Source organism: Pan paniscus, chromosome 8, assembly GCF_029289425.2.
Source record: "Pan paniscus chromosome 8, NHGRI_mPanPan1-v2.0_pri, whole genome shotgun sequence".
Taxonomy (NCBI): Eukaryota; Metazoa; Chordata; class Mammalia; order Primates; family Hominidae; genus Pan; species Pan paniscus.
Window position 1 is genome coordinate 52162556 of NC_073257.2, and position 21790 is coordinate 52184345.

Sequence of the window (21790 nt, forward strand, 5' to 3'; positions counted from 1 at the left end):
TTGAACGCACACATCACAAAGTGTTTTCTGAGAATGATTCTGTCTAGTTTTTATAGATAGATATTTCGATTTCTAAGATTGGCCTCAAATCGCTTGAAATCTCCACTTGCAAATTCCACAAAAAGAGTGTTTCAAAACTGCTCTGTCTAAAGGAAGGTTCAACTCTGTGAGTTGAATACACACAACACAAAGAAGTTACTGGGAATTCATCTGTCTAGCATTTAACTGAGAAATCCCGTTTCCAACGAAGGCCTCAAAGGGGTCCAAATATCCTCTTGCAAACTTAACAAACAGAGTGTTTCCAAACTGCTCTATGAAAAGAAAGGTGAAACTCTGTGAGTTGAACGCACACATCACAAAGTTTTTTCTGAGAATGATTCTGTCTAGTTTTTATACAAAGATATTTCGATTTCTAAGATTGGCCTCAAATCGCTTGAAATCTCCACTTGCAAATTCCACAAAAAGAGTGTTTCAAAACTGCTCTGTCTAAAGGAATGTTCAACCCTGTGAGTTGAATACACACAACGCAAAGATGTTACTGGGAATTCATCTGTCTAGCATTCAACTGAGAAATCCCGTTTCCAACGAAGGCCTCAAAATGGTCCAAATATTCTCTTGCAAACTTAACAAACAGAGTGTTTCCAAACTGCTCTATGAAAAGAAAGGTTAAACTCTGTGAGTTGAACGCACACATCACAAAGTGGTTTCTGAGAATGATTCTGTCTAGTTTTTATACAAAGATATTTCGATTTCTAAGATTGGCCTCAAATCGCTTGAAATCTCCACTTGCAAATTCCACAAAAAGAGTGTTTCAAAACTGCTCTGTCTAAAGGAAGGTTCAACTCTGTGAGTTGAATACACACAACACAAAGAAGTTACTGGGAATTCATCTGTCTAGCATTTAACTGAGAAATCCCGTTTCCAACGAAGGCCTCAAAGGGGTCCAAATATCCTCTTGAAACTTAACAAACAGAGTGTTTCCAAACTGCTCTATGAAAAGAAAGGTGAAACTATGTGAGTTGAACGCACACATCACAAAGTAGTTTCTGAGAATGGTTCTGTCTAGTTTTAAAACGAAGATATTTCCTTTAATACAAAAGGCCTCAAATCGTTTGAAATCTCCAATTGTAAAATCCACAAAAAGAGTGTTTCAAATCTGCTCTGTCTAAAGAAAGGTTCAACTCTGTGAGTTGAATACACACAACACAAAGAAGTTACTGAGAATTCATCTGTCTAGCTTTATATGAAGAAATCCCGTTTCCAACGAAGGCCTCAAGGAGGTCTAAATATCCCCTTGCAGACTTAAGAAACAGAGTGTTTACAAACTGCTCTGTGAAAAGAAAGGTTAAACTCTGTGAGTTGAACGCACACATCACAAAGTTGTTTCTGAGAATGATTCTGTCTAGTTTTTATACAAAGATATTTCGATTTCTAAGATTGGCCTCAAATCGCTTGAAATCTCCACTTGCAAATTCCACAAAAAGAGTGTTTCAAAACTGCTCTGTCTAAAGGAAGGTTCAACTCTGTGAGTTGAATACACACAACGCAAAGAAGTTACTGGGAATTCATCTGTCTAGCATTTAACTGAGAAATCCCGTTTCCAACGAAGGCCTCAAAGGGTTCCAAATATCCTCTTGCTATCTTAACAAACAGAGTGTTTCCAAACTGCTCTATGAAAAGAAAGGTGAAAGTCTGTGAGTTGAATACACACATCACAAAGTAGTTTCTGAGAATGGTTCTGTCTAGTTTTAAAACGAAGATATTTCCTTTAATACAAAAGGCCTCAAATCGTTTGAAATCTCCAATTGTAAAATCCACAAAAAGAGTGTTTCAAATCTGCTCTGTCTAAAGAAAGGTTCAACTCTGTGAGTTGAATACACACAACACAAAGAAGTTACTGAGAATTCATCTGTCTAGCATTATATTAAGAAATCCCGTTTCCAACGAAGGCCTCAAGGAGGTCTAAATATCCCCTTGCAGACTTAAGAAGCAGTGTGTTTCCAATCTGCTCTGTGAAAAGAAACGTTAAACTCTGTGAGTTGAAAGCACACATCACAAAGTTTTTTCTGAGAATGATTCTGTCTAGTTTTTATACAAAGATATTTCGATTTCTAAGATTGGCCTCAAATCGCTTGAAATCTCCACTTGCAAATTCCACAAAAAGAGTGTTTCAAAACTGCTCTGTCTAAAGGAAGGTTCAACCCTGTGAGTTGAATACACACAACGCAAAGATGTTACTGGGAATTCATCTGTCTAGCATTCAACTGAGAAATCCCGTTTCCAACGAAGGCCTCAAAATGGTCCAAATATTCTCTTGCAAACTTAACAAACAGAGTGTTTCCAAACTGCTCTATGAAAAGAAAGGTTAAACTCTGTGAGTTGAACGCACACATCACAAAGTGGTTTCTGAGAATGATTCTGTCTAGTTTTATACAAAGATATTTCGATTTCTAAGATTGGCCTCAAATCGCTTGAAATCTCCACTTGCAAATTCCACAAAAAGAGTGTTTCAAAACTGCTCTGTCTAAAGGAAGGTTCAACTCTGTGAGTTGAATACACACAACACAAAGAAGTTACTGGGAATTCATCTGTCTAGCATTTAACTGAGAAATCCCGTTTCCAACGAAGGCCTCAAAGGGGTCCAAATATTCTCTTGCAAACTTAACAAACAGAGTGTTTCCAAACTGCTCTATGAAAAGAAAGGTGAAACTATGTGAGTTGAACGCACACATCACAAAGTAGTTTCTGAGAATGGTTCTGTCTAGTTTTAAAACGAAGATATTTCCTTTAATACAAAAGGCCTCAAATCGTTTGAAATCTCCAATTGTAAAATCCACAAAAAGAGTGTTTCAAATCTGCTCTGTCTAAAGAAAGGTTCAACTCTGTGAGTTGAATACACACAACACAAAGAAGTTACTGAGAATTCATCTGTCTAGCTTTATATGAAGAAATCCCGTTTCCAACGAAGGCCTCAAGGAGGTCTAAATATCCCCTTGCAGACTTAAGAAACAGAGTGTTTCCAAACTGCTCTGTGAAAAGAAACGTTAAACTCTGTGAGTTGAACGCACACATCACAAAGTTTTTTCTGAGAATGATTCTGTCTAGTTTTTATACAAAGATATTTCGATTTCTAAGATTGGCCTCAAATCGCTTGAAATCTCCACTTGCAAATTCCACAAAAAGAGTGTTTCAAAACTGCTCTGTCTAAACGAAGGTTCAACTCTGTGAGTTGAATACACACAACGCAAAGATGTTACTGGGAATTCATCTGTCTAGCATTCAACTGAGAAATCCCGTTTCCAACGAAGGCCTCAAAGGGGTCCAAATATCCTCTTGCAAACTTAACAAACAGAGGGTTTAAAACTGCTCTATGAAAAGAAAGGAGAAACTCTGTGAGTTGAACGCATACATCACAAAGTAGTTTCTGAGAATGGTTCTGTCTAGTTTTAAAACGAAGATATTTCCTTTAATACAAAAGGCCTAAAATCGTTTGAAATCTCCAATTGTATAATCCACAAAAAGAGTGTTTCAAAACTGCTCTGTCAAAAGGAAGGTTCAACTCTGTGAGTTGAATACACACAACACAAAGAAGTTACTGAGAATTCATCTGTCTTGCTTTATATGAAGAAATCCCGTTTCCAACGAAGGCCTCAAGGAGGTCTAAATATCCCCTTGCAGACTTAAGAAACAGAGTGTTTCCAAACTGCTCTGTGAAAAGAAACGTTAAACTCTGTGAGTTGAACGCACACATCACAAAGTTTTTTCTGAGAATGATTCTGTCTAGTTTTTATACAAAGATATTTCGATTTCTAAGATTGGCCTCAAATCGCTTGAAATCTCCACTTGCAAATTCCACAAAAAGAGTGTTTCAAAACTGCTCTGTCTAAAGGAAGGTTCAACTCTGTGAGTTGAATACACACAACGCAAAGATGTTACTGGGAATTCATCTGTCTAGCATTCAACTGAGAAATCCCGTTTCCAACGAAGGCCTCAAAATGGTCCAAATATTCTCTTGCAAACTTACCAAACAGAGTGTTTCCAAACTGCTCTATGAAAAGAAAGGTTAAACTCTGTGAGTTGAACGCACACATCACAAAGTGTTTTCTGAGAATGATTCTGTCTAGTTTTTATAGATAGATATTTCGATTTCTAAGATTGGCCTCAAATCGCTTGAAATCTCCACTTGCAAATTCCACAAAAAGAGTGTTTCAAAACTGCTCTGTCTAAAGGAAGGTTCAACTCTGTGAGTTGAATACACACAACACAAAGAAGTTACTGGGAATTCATCTGTCTAGCATTTAACTGAGAAATCCCGTTTCCAACGAAGGCCTCAAAGGGGTCCAAATATCCTCTTGCAAACTTAACAAACAGAGTGTTTCCAAACTGCTCTATGAAAAGAAAGGTGAAACTCTGTGAGGTGAACGCACACATCACAAAGTTTTTTCTGAGAATGATTCTGTCTAGTTTTTATACAAAGATATTTCGATTTCTAAGATTGGCCTCAAATCGCTTGAAATCTCCACTTGCAAATTCCACAAAAAGAGTGTTTCAAAACTGCTCTGTCTAAAGGAATGTTCAACCCTGTGAGTTGAATACACACAACGCAAAGATGTTACTGGGAATTCATCTGTCTAGCATTCAACTGAGAAATCCCGTTTCCAACGAAGGCCTCAAAATGGTCCAAATATTCTCTTGCAAACTTAACAAACAGAGTGTTTCCAAACTGCTCTATGAAAAGAAAGGTTAAACTCTGTGAGTTGAACGCACACATCACAAAGTGGTTTCTGAGAATGATTCTGTCTAGTTTTTATACAAAGATATTTCGATTTCTAAGATTGGCCTCAAATCGCTTGAAATCTCCACTTGCAAATTCCACAAAAAGAGTGTTTCAAAACTGCTCTGTCTAAAGGAAGGTTCAACTCTGTGAGTTGAATACACACAACACAAAGAAGTTACTGGGAATTCATCTGTCTAGCATTTAACTGAGAAATCCCGTTTCCAACGAAGGCCTCAAAGGGGTCCAAATATCCTCTTGAAACTTAACAAACAGAGTGTTTCCAAACTGCTCTATGAAAAGAAAGGTGAAACTATGTGAGTTGAACGCACACATCACAAAGTAGTTTCTGAGAATGGTTCTGTCTAGTTTTAAAACGAAGATATTTCCTTTAATACAAAAGGCCTCAAATCGTTTGAAATCTCCAATTGTAAAATCCACAAAAAGAGTGTTTCAAATCTGCTCTGTCTAAAGAAAGGTTCAACTCTGTGAGTTGAATACACACAACACAAAGAAGTTACTGAGAATTCATCTGTCTAGCTTTATATGAAGAAATCCCGTTTCCAACGAAGGCCTCAAGGAGGTCTAAATATCCCCTTGCAGACTTAAGAAACAGAGTGTTTACAAACTGCTCTGTGAAAAGAAAGGTTAAACTCTGTGAGTTGAACGCACACATCACAAAGTTGTTTCTGAGAATGATTCTGTCTAGTTTTTATACAAAGATATTTCGATTTCTAAGATTGGCCTCAAATCGCTTGAAATCTCCACTTGCAAATTCCACAAAAAGAGTGTTTCAAAACTGCTCTGTCTAAAGGAAGGTTCAACTCTGTGAGTTGAATACACACAACGCAAAGAAGTTACTGGGAATTCATCTATCTAGCATTTAACTGAGAAATCCCGTTTCCAACGAAGGCCTCAAAGGGTTCCAAATATCCTCTTGCTATCTTAACAAACAGAGTGTTTCCAAACTGCTCTATGAAAAGAAAGGTGAAAGTCTGTGAGTTGAATACACACATCACAAAGTAGTTTCTGAGAATGGTTCTGTCTAGTTTTAAAACGAAGATATTTCCTTTAATACAAAAGGCCTCAAATCGTTTGAAATCTCCAATTGTAAAATCCACAAAAAGAGTGTTTCAAATCTGCTCTGTCTAAAGAAAGGTTCAACTCTGTGAGTTGAATACACACAACACAAAGAAGTTACTGAGAATTCATCTGTCTAGCATTATATTAAGAAATCCCGTTTCCAACGAAGGCCTCAAGGAGGTCTAAATATCCCCTTGCAGACTTAAGAAACAGTGTGTTTCCAAACTGCTCTGTGAAAAGAAACGTTAAACTCTGTGAGTTGAAAGCACACATCACAAAGTTTTTTCTGAGAATGATTCTGTCTAGTTTTTATACAAAGATATTTCGATTTCTAAGATTGGCCTCAAATCGCTTGAAATCTCCACTTGCAAATTCCACAAAAAGAGTGTTTCAAAACTGCTCTGTCTAAAGGAAGGTTCAACCCTGTGAGTTGAATACACACAACGCAAAGAAGTTACTGGGAATTCATCTGTCTAGCATTCAACTGAGAAATCCCGTTTCCAACGAAGGCCTCAAAATGGTCCAAATATTCTCTTGCAAACTTAACAAACAGAGTGTTTCCAAACTGCTCTATGAAAAGAAAGGTTAAACTCTGTGAGTTGAACGCACGCATCACAAAGTGGTTTCTGAGAATGATTCTGTCTAGTTTTATACAAAGATATTTCGATTTCTAAGATTGGCCTCAAATCGCTTGAAATCTCCACTTGCAAATTCCACAAAAAGAGTGTTTCAAAACTGCTCTGTCTAAAGGAAGGTTCAACTCTGTGAGTTGAATACACACAACACAAAGAAGTTACTGGGAATTCATCTGTCTAGCATTTAACTGAGAAATCCCGTTTCCAACGAAGGCCTCAAAGGGGTCCAAATATTCTCTTGCAAACTTAACAAACAGAGTGTTTCCAAACTGCTCTATGAAAAGAAAGGTGAAACTCTGTGAGTTGAACGCACACATCACAAAGTAGTTTCTGAGAATGGTTCTGTCTGGTTTTAAAACGAAGATATTTCCTTTAATACAAAAGGCCTCAAATCGTTTGAAATCTCCAATTGTAAAATCCACAAAAAGAGTGTTTCAAATCTGCTCTGTCTAAAGAAAGGTTCAACTCTGTGAGTTGAATACACACAACACAAAGAAGTTACTGAGAATTCATCTGTCTAGCTTTATATGAAGAAAACCCGTTTCCAATGAAGGCCTCAAGGAGGTCTAAATATCCCCTTGCAGACTTAAGAAACAGAGTGTTTCCAAACTGCTCTGTGAAAAGAAACGTTAAACTCTGTGAGTTGAACGCACACATCACAAAGTTTTTTCTGAGAATGATTCTGTCTAGTTTTTATACAAAGATATTTCGATTTCTAAGATTGGCCTCAAATCGCTTGAAATCTCCACTTGCAAATTCCACAAAAAGAGTGTTTCAAAACTGCTCTGTCTAAAGGAAGGTTCAACTCTGTGAGTTGAATACACACAACGCAAAGATGTTACTGGGAATTCATCTGTCTAGCATTCAACTGAGAAATCCCGTTTCCAACGAAGGCCTCAAAATGGTCCAAATATTCTCTTGCAAACTTACCAAACAGAGTGTTTCCAAACTGCTCTATGAAAAGAAAGGTTAAACTCTGTGAGTTGAACGCACACATCACAAAGTGTTTTCTGAGAATGATTCTGTCTAGTTTTTATAGATAGATATTTCGATTTCTAAGATTGGCCTCAAATCGCTTGAAATCTCCACTTGCAAATTCCACAAAAAGAGTGTTTCAAAACTGCTCTGTCTAAAGGAAGGTTCAACTCTGTGAGTTGAATACACACAACACAAAGAAGTTACTGGGAATTCATCTGTCTAGCATTTAACTGAGAAATCCCGTTTCCAACGAAGGCCTCAAAGGGGTCCAAATATCCTCTTGCAAACTTAACAAACAGAGTGTTTCCAAACTGCTCTATGAAAAGAAAGGTGAAACTCTGTGAGTTGAACGCACACATCACAAAGTTTTTTCTGAGAATGATTCTGTCTAGTTTTTATACAAAGATATTTCGATTTCTAAGATTGGCCTCAAATCGCTTGAAATCTCCACTTGCAAATTCCACAAAAAGAGTGTTTCAAAACTGCTCTGTCTAAAGGAAGGTTCAACTCTGTGAGTTGAATACACACAACGCAAAGATGTTACTGGGAATTCATCTGTCTAGCATTCAACTGAGAAATCCCGTTTCCAACGAAGGCCTCAAAATGGTCCAAATATTCTCTTGCAAACTTAACAAACAGAGTGTTTCCAAACTGCTCTATGAAAAGAAAGGTTAAACTCTGTGAGTTGAACGCACACATCACAAAGTGGTTTCTGAGAATGATTCTGTCTAGTTTTTATACAAAGATATTTCGATTTCTAAGATTGGCCTCAAATCGCTTGAAATCTCCACTTGCAAATTCCACAAAAAGAGTGTTTCAAAACTGCTCTGTCTAAAGGAAGGTTCAACTCTGTGAGTTGAATACACACAACACAAAGAAGTTACTGGGAATTCATCTGTCTAGCATTTAACTGAGAAATCCCGTTTCCAACGAAGGCCTCAAAGGGGTCCAAATATCCTCTTGAAACTTAACAAACAGAGTGTTTCCAAACTGCTCTATGAAAAGAAAGGTGAAACTATGTGAGTTGAACGTACACATCACAAAGTAGTTTCTGAGAATGGTTCTGTCTAGTTTTAAAACGAAGATATTTCCTTTAATACAAAAGGCCTCAAATCGTTTGAAATCTCCAATTGTAAAATCCACAAAAAGAGTGTTTCAAATCTGCTCTGTCTAAAGAAAGGTTCAACTCTGTGAGTTGAATACACACAACACAAAGAAGTTACTGAGAATTCATCTGTCTAGCTTTATATGAAGAAATCCCGTTTCCAACGAAGGCCTCAAGGAGGTCTAAATATCCCCTTGCAGACTTAAGAAACAGAGTGTTTACAAACTGCTCTGTGAAAAGAAAGGTTAAACTCTGTGAGTTGAACGCACACATCACAAAGTTGTTTCTGAGAATGATTCTGTCTAGTTTTTATACAAAGATATTTCGATTTCTAAGATTGGCCTCAAATCGCTTGAAATCTCCACTTGCAAATTCCACAAAAAGAGTGTTTCAAAACTGCTCTGTCTAAAGGAAGGTTCAACTCTGTGAGTTGAATACACACAACGCAAAGAAGTTACTGGGAATTCATCTGTCTAGCATTTAACTGAGAAATCCCGTTTCCAACGAAGGCCTCAAAGGGTTCCAAATATCCTCTTGCTATCTTAACAAACAGAGTGTTTCCAAACTGCTCTATGAAAAGAAAGGTGAAAGTCTGTGAGTTGAATACACACATCACAAAGTAGTTTCTGAGAATGGTTCTGTCTAGTTTTAAAACGAAGATATTTCCTTTAATACAAAAGGCCTCAAATCGTTTGAAATCTCCAATTGTAAAATCCACAAAAAGAGTGTTTCAAATCTGCTCTGTCTAAAGAAAGGTTCAACTCTGTGAGTTGAATACACACAACACAAAGAAGTTACTGAGAATTCATCTGTCTAGCATTATATTAAGAAATCCCGTTTCCAACGAAGGCCTCAAGGAGGTCTAAATATCCCCTTGCAGACTTAAGAAACAGTGTGTTTCCAAACTGCTCTGTGTAAAGAAACGTTAAACTCTGTGAGTTGAAAGCACACATCACAAAGTTTTTTCTGAGAATGATTCTGTCTAGTTTTTATACAAAGATATTTCGATTTCTAAGATTGGCCTCAAATCGCTTGAAATCTCCACTTGCAAATTCCACAAAAAGAGTGTTTCAAAACTGCTCTCTCTAAAGGAAGGTTCAACCCTGTGAGTTGAATACACACAACGCAAAGATGTTACTGGGAATTCATCTGTCTAGCATTCAACTGAGAAATCCCGTTTCCAACGAAGGCCTCAAAATGGTCCAAATATTCTCTTGCAAACTTAACAAACAGAGTGTTTCCAAACTGCTCTATGAAAAGAAAGGTTAAACTCTGTGAGTTGAACGCACACATCACAAAGTGGTTTCTGAGAATGATTCTGTCTAGTTTTATACAAAGATATTTCGATTTCTAAGATTGGCCTCAAATCGCTTGAAATCTCCACTTGCAAATTCCACAAAAAGAGTGTTTCAAAACTGCTCTGTCTAAAGGAAGGTTCAACTCTGTGAGTTGAATACACACAACACAAAGAAGTTACTGGGAATTCATCTGTCTAGCATTTAACTGAGAAATCCCGTTTCCAACGAAGGCCTCAAAGGGGTCCAAATATTCTCTTGCAAACTTAACAAACAGAGTGTTTCCAAACTGCTCTATGAAAAGAAAGGTGAAACTATGTGAGTTGAACGCACACATCACAAAGTAGTTTCTGAGAATGGTTCTGTCTAGTTTTAAAACGAAGATATTTCCTTTAATACAAAAGGCCTCAAATCGTTTGAAATCTCCAATTGTAAAATCCACAAAAAGAGTGTTTCAAATCTGCTCTGTCTAAAGAAAGGTTCAACTCTGTGAGTTGAATACACACAACACAAAGAAGTTACTGAGAATTCATCTGTCTAGCTTTATATGAAGAAATCCCGTTTCCAACGAAGGCCTCAAGGAGGTCTAAATATCCCCTTGCAGACTTAAGAAACAGAGTGTTTCCAAACTGCTCTGTGAAAAGAAACGTTAAACTCTGTGAGTTGAACGCACACATCACAAAGTTTTTTCTGAGAATGATTCTGTCTAGTTTTTATACAAAGATATTTCGATTTCTAAGATTGGCCTCAAATCGCTTGAAATCTCCACTTGCAAATTCCACAAAAAGAGTGTTTCAAAACTGCTCTGTCTAAACGAAGGTTCAACTCTGTGAGTTGAATACACACAACGCAAAGATGTTACTGGGAATTCATCTGTCTAGCATTCAACTGAGAAATCCCGTTTCCAACGAAGGCCTCAAAATGGTCCAAATATTCCCTTGCAAACTTAAGAAACAGAGTGTTTCCAAACTGCTCTATGAAAAGAAAGGTTAAACTCTGAGTTGAAAGCACACATCACAAAGTGGTTTCTGAGAATGATTCTGTCTAGTTTTTATACAAAGATATTTTGATTTCTAAGATTGGCCTCAAATCGCTTGAAATCTCCAATTGCAAATTCCACAAAAAGAGTGTTTCAAAACTGCTCTGTCTAAAGGAAGGTTCAACTCTGTGAGTTGAATACACACAACACAAAGAAGTTACTGGGAATTCATCTCTATAGCATTTAACTGAGAAATCCCGTTTCCAACGAAGGCCTCAAAGGGGTCCAAATATCCTCTTGCAAACTTAACAAACAGAGTGTTTCCAAACTGCTCTATGAAAAGAAAGGTGAAACTCTGTGAGTTGAACGCACACATCACAAAGTAGTTTCTGAGAATGGTTCTGTCTAGTTTTAAAACGAAGATATTTCCTTTAATACAAAAGGCCTCAAATCCTTTGAAATCTCCAATTGTAAAATCCACAAAAAGAGTGTTTCAAATCTGCTCTGTCTAAAGAAAGGTTCAACTCTGTGAGTTGAATACACACAACACAAAGAAGTTACTGAGAATTCATCTGTCTAGCTTTATATGAAGAAATCCCGTTTCAAACGAAGGCCTCAAGGAGGTCTAAATATCCCCTTGCAGACTTAAGAAACAGAGTGTTTACAAACTGCTCTGTGAAAAGAAAGGTTAAACTCTGTGAGTTGAACGCACACATCACAAAGTGGTTTCTGAGAATGATTCTGTCTAGTTTTTATACAAAGATATTTCGATTTCTAAGATTGGCCTCAAATCGCTTGAAATCTCCACTTGCAAATTCCACAAAAAGAGTGTTTCAAAACTGCTCTGTCTAAAGGAAGGTTCAACTCTGTGAGTTGAATACACACAACGCAAAGAAGTTACTGGGAATTCATCTGTCTAGCATTTAACTGAGAAATCCCGTTTCCAACGAAGGCCTCAAAGGGTTCCAAATATCCTCTTGCTATCTTAACAAACAGAGTGTTTCCAAACTGCTCTATGAAAAGAAAGGTGAAACTCTGTGAGTTGAATGCACACATCACAAAGTAGTTTCTGAGAATGGTTCTGTCTAGTTTTAAAACGAAGATATTTCCTTTAATACAAAAGGCCTCAAATCGTTTGAAATCTCCAATTGTAAAATCCACAAAAAGAGTGTTTCAAATCTGCTCTGTCTAAAGAAAGGTTCAACTCTGTGAGTTGAATACACACAACACAAAGAAGTTACTGAGAATTCATCTGTCTAGCATTATATTAAGAAATCCCGTTTCCAACGAAGGCCTCAAGGAGGTCTAAATATCCCCTTGCAGACTTAAGAAACAGTGTGTTTCCAAACTGCTCTGTGAAAAGAAACGTTAAACTCTGTGAGTTGAACGCACACATCACAAAGTTTTTTCTGAGAATGATTCTGTCTAGTTTTTATACAAAGATATTTCGATTTCTAAGATTGGCCTCAAATCGCTTGAAATCTCCACTTGCAAATTCCACAAAAAGAGTGTTTCAAAACTGCTCTGTCTAAAGGAAGGTTCAACCCTGTGAGTTGAATACACACAACGCAAAGATGTTACTGGGAATTCATCTGTCTAGCATTCAACTGAGAAATCCCGTTTCCAACGAAGGCCTCAAAATGGTCCAAATATTCTCTTGCAAATTTAACAAACAGAGTGTTTCCAAACTGCTCTATGAAAAGAAAGGTTAAACTCTGTGAGTTGAACGCACACATCACAAAGTGGTTTCTGAGAATGATTCTGTCTAGTTTTATACAAAGATATTTCGATTTCTAAGATTGGCCTCAAATCGCTTGAAATCTCCACTTGCAAATTCCACAAAAAGAGTGTTTCAAAACTGCTCTGTCTAAAGGAAGGTTCAACTCTGTGAGTTGAATACACACAACACAAAGAAGTTACTGGGAATTCATCTGTCTAGCATTTAACTGAGAAATCCCGTTTCCAACGAAGGCCTCAAAGGGGTCCAAATATCCTCTTGCAAACTTAACAAACAGAGTGTTTCCAAACTGCTCTATGAAAAGAAAGGTGAAACTCTGTGAGTTGAACGCACACATCACAAAGTAGTTTCTGAGAATGGTTCTGTCTAGTTTTAAACGAAGATATTTCCTTTAATACAAAAGGCCTAAAATCGTTTGAAATCTCCAATTGTAAAATCCACAAAAAGAGTGTTTCAAATCTGCTCTGTCTAAAGAAAGGTTCAACTCTGTGAGTTGAATACACACAACACAAAGAAGTTACTGAGAATTCATCTGTCTAGCTTTATATGAAGAAATCCCGTTTCCAACGAAGGCCTCAAGGAGGTCTAAATATCCCCTTGCAGACTTAAGAAACAGAGTGTTTCAAAACTGCTCTGTGAAAAGAAAGGTTAAACTCTGTGAGTTGAACGCACACATCACAAAGTTTTTTCTGAGAATGATTCTGTCTAGTTTTTATACAAAGATATTTCGATTTCTAAGATTGGCCTCAAATCGCTTGAAATCTCCACTTGCAAATTCCACAAAAAGAGTGTTTCAAAACTGCTCTGTCTAAAGGAAGGTTCAACCCTGTGAGTTGAATACACACAACGCAAAGATGTTACTGGGAATTCATCTCTCTAGCATTCAACTGAGAAATCCCGTTTCCAACGAAGGCCTCAAAATGGTCCAAATATTCTCTTGCAAACTTAACAAACAGAGTGTTTCCAAACTGCTCTATGAAAAGAAAGGTTAAACTCTGTGAGTTGAACGCACACATCACAAAGTGGTTTCTGAGAATGATTCTGTCTAGTTTTATACAAAGATATTTCGATTTCTAAGATTGGCCTAAAATCGCTTGAAATCTCCACTTGCAAATTCCACAAAAAGAGTGTTTCAAAACTGCTCTGTCTAAAGGAAGGTTCAACTCTGTGAGTTGAATACACACAACACAAAGAAGTTACTGGGAATTCATCTGTCTAGCATTTAACTGAGAAATCCCGTTTCCAACGAAGGCCTCAAAGGGGTCCAAATATTCTCTTGCAAACTTAACAAACAGAGTGTTTCCAAACTGGTCTATGAAAAGAAAGGTGACACTATGTGAGTTGAACGCACACATCACAAAGTAGTTTCTGAGAATGGTTCTGTCTAGTTTTAAAACGAAGATATTTCCTTTAATACAAAAGGCCTCAAATCGTTTGAAATCTCCAATTGTAAAATCCACAAAAAGAGTGTTTCAAATCTGCTCTGTCTAAAGAAAGGTTCAACTCTGTGAGTTGAATACACACAACACAAAGAAGTTACTGAGAATTCATCTGTCTAGCTTTATATGAAGAAATCCCGTTTCCAACGAAGGCCTCAAGGAGGTCTAAATATCCCCTTGCAGACTTAAGAAACAGAGTGTTTCCAAACTGCTCTGTGAAAAGAAAGGTTAAACTCTGTGAGTTGAACGCACACATCACAAAGTTTTTTCTGAGAATGATTCTGTCTAGTTTTTATACAAAGATATTTCGATTTCTAAGATTGGCCTCAAATCGATTGAAATCTCCACTTGCAAATTCCACAAAAAGAGTGTTTCAAAACTGCTCTGTCTAAACGAAGGTTCAACTCTGTGAGTTGAATACACACAACGCAAAGATGTTACTGGGAATTCATCTGTCTAGCATTCAACTGAGAAATCCCGTTTCCAACGAAGGCCTCAAAATGGTCCAAATATTCCCTTGCAAACTTAAGAAACAGAGTGTTTACAAACTGCTCTATGAAAAGAAAGGTTAAACTCTGAGTTGAAAGCACACATCACAAAGTGGTTTCTGAGAATGATTCTGTCTAGTTTTTATACAAAGATATTTTGATTTCTAAGATTGGCCTCAAATCGCTTGAAATCTCCACTTGCAAATTCCACAAAAAGAGTGTTTCAAAACTGCTCTGTCTAAAGGAAGGTTCAACTCTGTGAGTTGAATACACACAACACAAAGAAGTTACTGGGAATTCATCTCTATAGCATTTAACTGAGAAATCCCGTTTCCAACGAAGGCCTCAAAGGGGTCCAAATATCCTCTTGCAAACTAAACAAACAGAGTGTTTCCAAACTGCTCTATGAAAAGAAAGGTGAAACTCTGTGAGTTGAACGCACACATCACAAAGTAGTTTCTGAGAATGGTTCTGTCTAGTTTTAAAACGAAGATATTTCCTTTAATACAAAAGGCCTCAAATCGTTTGAAATCTCCAATTGTAAAATCCACAAAAAGAGTGTTTCAAATCTGCTCTGTCTAAAGGAAGGTTCAACTCTGTGAGTTGAATACACACAACACAAAGAAGTTACTGAGAATTCATCTGTCTAGCTTTATATGAAGAAATCCCGTTTCAAACGAAGGCCTCAAGGAGGTCTAAATATCCCCTTGCAGACTTAAGAAACAGAGTGTTTACAAACTGCTCTGTGAAAAGAAACGTTAAACTCTGTGAGTTGAACGCACACATCACAAAGTTTTTTCTGAGAATGATTCTGTCTAGTTTTTATACAAAGATATTTCGATTTCTAAGATTGGCCTCAAATCGCTTGAAATCTCCACTTGCAAATTCCACAAAAAGAGTGTTTCAAAACTGCTCTGTCTAAACGAAGGTTCAACTCTGTGAGTTGAATACACACAACGCAAAGATGTTACTGGGAATTCATCTGTCTAGCATTCAACTGAGAAATCCCGTTTCCAACGAAGGCCTCAAAATGGTCCAAATATTCCCTTGCAAACTTAAGAAACAGAGTGTTTACAAACTGCTCTATGAAAAGAAAGGTTAAACTCTGAGTTGAAAGCACACATCACAAAGTGGTTTCTGAGAATGATTCTGTCTAGTTTTTATACAAAGATATTTTGATTTCTAAGATTGGCCTCAAATCGCTTGAAATCTCCACTTGCAAATTCCACAAAAAGAGTGTTTCAAAACTGCTCTGTCTAAAGGAAGGTTCAACTCTGTGAGTTGAATACACACAACACAAAGAAGTTACTGGGAATTCATCTCTATAGCATTTAACTGAGAAATCCCGTTTCCAACGAAGGCCTCAAAGGGGTCCAAATATCCTCTTGCAAACTTAACAAACAGAGTGTTTCCAAACTGCTCTATGAAAAGAAAGGTGAAACTCTGTGAGTTGAACGCACACATCACAAAGTAGTTTCTGAGAATGGTTCTGTCTAGTTTTAAAACGAAGATATTTCCTTTAATACAAAAGGCCTCAAATCGTTTGAAATCTCCAATTGTAAAATCCACAAAAAGAGTGTTTCAAATCTGCTCTGTCTAAAGAAAGGTTCAACTCTGTGAGTTGAATACACACAACACAAAGAAGTTACTGAGAATTCATCTGTCTAGCTTTATATGAAGAAATCCCGTTTCAAACGAAGGCCTCAAGGAGGTCTAAATATCCCCTTGCAGACTGAAGAAACAGAGTGTTTACAAACTGCTCTGTGAAAAGAAAGGTTAAACTCTGTGAGTTGAACGCACACATCACAAAGTGGTTTCTGAGAATGATTCTGTCTAGTTTTTATACAAAGATATTTCGATTTCTAAGATTGGCCTCAAATCGCTTGAAATCTCCACTTGCAAATTCCACAAAAAGAGTGTTTCAAAACTGCTCTGTCTAAAGGAAGGTTCAACTCTGTGAGTTGAATACACACAACGCAAAGAAGTTACTGGGAATTCATCTGTCTAGCATTTAACTGAGAAATCCCGTTTCCAACGAAGGCCTCAAAGGGTTCCAAATATCCTCTTGCTATCTTAACAAACAGAGTGTTTCCAAACTGCTCTATGAAAAGAAAGGTGAAACTCTGTGAGTTGAATGCACACATCACAAAGTAGTTTCTGAGAATGGTTCTGTCTAGTTTTAAAACGAAGATATTTCCTTTAATACAAAAGGCCTAAAATCGTTTGAAATCTCCAATTGTAAAATCCACAAAAACAGTGTTTCAAATCTGCTCTGTCTAAAGAAAGGTTCAACTCTGTGAGTTGAATACACACAACACAAAGAAGTTACTGAGAATTCATCTGTCTAGCATTATATTAAGAAATCCCGTTTCCAACGAAGGCCTCAAGGAGGTCTAAATATCCCCTTGCAGACTTAAGAAACAGTGTGTTTCCAAACTGCTCTGTGAAAAGAAACGTTAAACTCTGTGAGTTGAACGCACACATCACAAAGTTTTTTCTGAGAATGATTCTGTCTAGTTTTTATACAAAGATATTTCGATTTCTAAGATTGGCCTCAAATCGCTTGAAATCTCCACTTGCAAATTCCACAAAAAGAGTGTTTCAAAACTGCTCTGTCTAAAGGAAGGTTCAACCCTGTGAGTTGAATACACACAACGCAAAGATGTTACTGGGAATTCATCTGTCTAGCATTCAACTGAGAAATCCCGTTTCCAACGAAGGCCTCAAAATGGTCCAAATATTCTCTTGCAAACTTAACAAACAGAGTGTTTCCAAACTGCTCTATGAAAAGAAAGGTTAAACTCTGTGAGTTGAACGCACACATCACAAAGTGGTTTCTGAGAATGATTCTGTCTAGTTTTATACAAAGATATTTCGATTTCTAAGATTGGCCTCAAATCGCTTGAAATCTCCACTTGCAAATTCCACAAAAAGAGTGTTTCAAAACTGCTCTGTCTAAAGGAAGGTTCAACTCTGTGAGTTGAATACACACAACACAAAGAAGTTACTGGGAATTCATCTGTCTAGCATTTAACTGAGAAATCCCGTTTCCAACGAAGGCCTCAAAGGTGTCCAAATATCCTCTTGCAAACTTAACAAACAGAGTGTTTCCAAACTGCTCTATGAAAAGAAAGGTGAAACTCTGTGAGTTGAACGCACACATCACAAAGTAGTTTCTGAGAATGGTTCTGTCTAGTTTTAAACGAAGATATTTCCTTTAATACAAAAGGCCTAAAATCGTTTGAAATCTCCAATTGTAAAATCCACAAAAAGAGTGTTTCAAATCTGCTCTGTCTAAAGAAAGGTTCAACTCTGTGAGTTGAATACACACAACACAAAGAAGTTACTGAGAATTCATCTGTCTAGCTTTATATGAAGAAATCCCGTTTCCAACGAAGGCCTCAAGGAGGTCTAAATATCCCCTTGCAGACTTAAGAAACAGAGTGTTTCAAAACTGCTCTGTGAAAAGAAAGGTTAAACTCTGTGAGTTGAACGCACACATCACAAAGTTTTTTCTGAGAATGATTCTGTCTAGTTTTTATACAAAGATATTTCGATTTCTAAGATTGGCCTCAAATCGCTTGAAATCTCCACTTGCAAATTCCACAAAAAGAGTGTTTCAAAACTGCTCTGTCTAAAGGAAGGTTCAACCCTGTGAGTTGAATACACACAACGCAAAGATGTTACTGGGAATTCATCTGTCTAGCATTCAACTGAGAAATCCCGTTTCCAACGAAGGCCTCAAAATGGTCCAAATATTCTCTTGCAAACTTAACAAACAGAGTGTTTCCAAACTGCTCTATGAAAAGAAAGGTTAAACTCTGTGAGTTGAACGCACACATCACAAAATGGTTTCTGAGAATGATTCTGTCTAGTTTTATACAAAGATATTTCGATTTCTAAGATTGGCCTCAAATCGCTTGAAATCTCCACTTGCAAATTCCACAAAAAGAGTGTTTCAAAACTGCTCTGTCTAAAGGAAGGTTCAACTCTGTGAGTTGAATACACACAACACAAAGAAGTTACTGGGAATTCATCTGTCTAGCATTTAACTGAGAAATCCCGTTTCCAACGAAGGCCTCAAAGGGGTCCAAATATTCTCTTGCAAACTTAACAAACAGAGTGTTTCCAAACTGCTCTATGAAAATAAAGGTGAAATTATGTGAGTTGAACGCACACATCACAAAGTAGTTTCTGAGAATGGTTCTGTCTAGTTTTAAAACGAAGATATTTCCTTTAATACAAAAGGCCTCAAATCGTTTGAAATCTCCAATTGTAAAATCCACAAAAAGAGTGTTTCAAATCTGCTCTGTCTAAAGAAAGGTTCAACTCTGTGAGTTGAATACACACAACACAAAGAAGTTACTGAGAATTCATCTGTCTAGCTTTATAAGAAGAAATCCCGTTTCCAACGAAGGCCTCAAGGAGGTCTAAATATCCCCTTGCAGACTTAAGAAACAGAGTGTTTCCAAACTGCTCTGTGAAAAGAAACGTTAAACTCTGTGAGTTGAACGCACACATCACAAAGTTTTTTCTGAGAATGATTCTGTCTAGTTTTTATACAAAGATATTTCGATTTCTAAGATTGGCCTCAAATCGCTTGAAATCTCCACTTGCAAATTCCACAAAAAGAGTGTTTCAAAACTGCTCTGTCTAAAGGAAGGTTCAACTCTGTGAGTTGAATACACACAACACAAAGAAGTTACTGGGAATTCATCTCTATAGCATTTAACTGAGAAATCCCGTTTCCAACGAAGGCCTCAAAGGGGTCCAAATATCCTCTTGCAAACTTAACAAACAGAGTGTTTCCAAACTGCTCTATGAAAAGAAAGGTGAAACTCTGTGAGTTGAACGCACACATCACAAAGTAGTTTCTGAGAATGGTTCTGTCTAGTTTTAAAACGAAGATATTTCCTTTAATACAAAAGGCCTCAAATCGTTTGAAATCTCCAATTGTAAAATCCACAAAAAGAGTGTTTCAAATCTGCTCTGTCTAAAGAAAGGTTCAACTCTGTGAGTTGAATACACACAACACAAAGAAGTTACTGAGAATTCATCTGTCTAGCTTTATATGAAGAAATCCCGTTTCAAACGAAGGCCTCAAGGAGGTCTAAATATCCCCTTGCAGACTTAAGAAACAGAGTGTTTACAAACTGCTCTGTGAAAAGAAAGGTTAAACTCTGTGAGTTGAACGCACACATCACAAAGTGGTTTCTGAGAATGATTCTGTCTAGTTTTTATACAAAGATATTTCGATTTCTAAGATTGGCCTCAAATCGCTTGAAATCTCCACTTGCAAATTCCACAAAAAGAGTGTTTCAAAACTGCTCTGTCTAAAGGAAGGTTCAACTCTGTGAGTTGAATACACACAACGCAAAGAAGTTACTGGGAATTCATCTGTCTAGCATTTAACTGAGAAATCCCGTTTCCAACGAAGGCCTCAAAGGGTTCCAAATATCCTCTTGCTATCTTAACAAACAGAGTGTTTCCAAACTGCTCTATGAAAAGAAAGGTGAAACTCTGTGAGTTGAATGCACACATCACAAAGTAGTTTCTGAGAATGGTTCTGTCTAGTTTTAAAACGAAGATATTTCCTTTAATACAAAAGGCCTCAAATCGTTTGAAATCTCCAATTGTAAAATCCACAAAAAGAGTGTTTCAAATCTGCTCTGTCTAAAGAAAGGTTCAACTCTGTGAGTTGAATACACACAACACAAAGAAGTTACTGAGAATTCATCTGTCTAGCATTATATTAAGAAATCCCGTTTCCAACGAAGGCCTCAAGGAGGTCTAAATATCCCCTTGCAGACTTAAGAAACAGTGTGTTTCCAAACTGCTCTGTGAAAAGAAACGTTAAACTCTGTGAGTTGAACGCACACATCACAAAGTTTTTTCTGAGAATGATTCTGTCTAGTTTTTATACAAAGATATTTCGATTTCTAAGATTGGCCTCAAATCGCTTGAAATCTCCACTTGCAAATTCCACAAAAAGAGTGTTTCAAAACTGCTCTGTCTAAAGGAAGGTTCAACCCTGTGAGTTGAATACACACAACGCAAAGATGTTACTGGGAATTCATCTGTCTAGCATTCAACTGAGAAATCCCGTTTCCAACGAAGGCCTCAAAATGGTCCAAATATTCTCTTGCAAACTTAACAAACAGAGTGTTTCCAAACTGCTCTATGAAAAGAAAGGTTAAACTCTGTGAGTTGAACGCACACATCACAAAGTGGTTTCTGAGAATGATTCTGTCTAGTTTTATACAAAGATATTTCGATTTCTAAGATTGGCCTCAAATCGCTTGAAATCTCCACTTGCAAATTCCACAAAAAGAGTGTTTCAAAACTGCTCTGTCTAAAGGAAGGTTCAACTCTGTGAGTTGAATACACACAACACAAAGAAGTTACTGGGAATTCATCTGTCTAGCATTTAACTGAGAAATCCCGTTTCCAACGAAGGCCTCAAAGGGGTCCAAATATCCTCTTGCAAACTTAACAAACAGAGTGTTTCCAAACTGCTCTATGAAAAGAAAGGTGAAACTCTGTGAGTTGAACGCACACATCACAAAGTAGTTTCTGAGAATGGTTCTGTCTAGTTTTAAAACGAAGATATTTCCTTTAATACAAAAGGCCTCAAATCGTTTGAAATCTCCAATTGTAAAATCCACAAAAAGAGTGTTTCAAATCTGCTCTGTCTAAAGAAAGGTTCAACTCTGTGAGTTGAATACACACAACACAAAGAAGTTACTGAGAATTCATCTGTCTAGCTTTATATGAAGAAATCCCGTTTCCAACGAAGGCCTCAAGGAGGTCTAAATATCCCCTTGCAGACTTAAGAAACAGAGTGTTTCAAAACTGCTCTGTGAAAAGAAAGGTTAAACTCTGTGAGTTGAACGCACACATCACAAAGTTTTTTCTGAGAATGATTCTGTCTAGTTTTTATACAAAGATATTTCGATTTCTAAGATTGGCCTCAAATCGCTTGAAATCTCCACTTGCAAATTCCACAAAAAGAGTGTTTCAAAACTGCTCTGTCTAAAGGAAGGTTCAACTCTGTGAGTTGAATACACACAACGCAAAGATGTTACTGGGAATTCATCTGTCTAGCATTCAACTGAGAAATCCCGTTTCCAACGAAGGCCTCAAAATGGTCCAAATATTCTCTTGCAAACTTAACAAACAGAGTGTTTCCAAACTGCTCTATGAAAAGAAAGGTTAAACTCTGTGAGTTGAACGCACACATCACAAAGTGGTTTCTGAGAATGATTCTGTCTAGTTT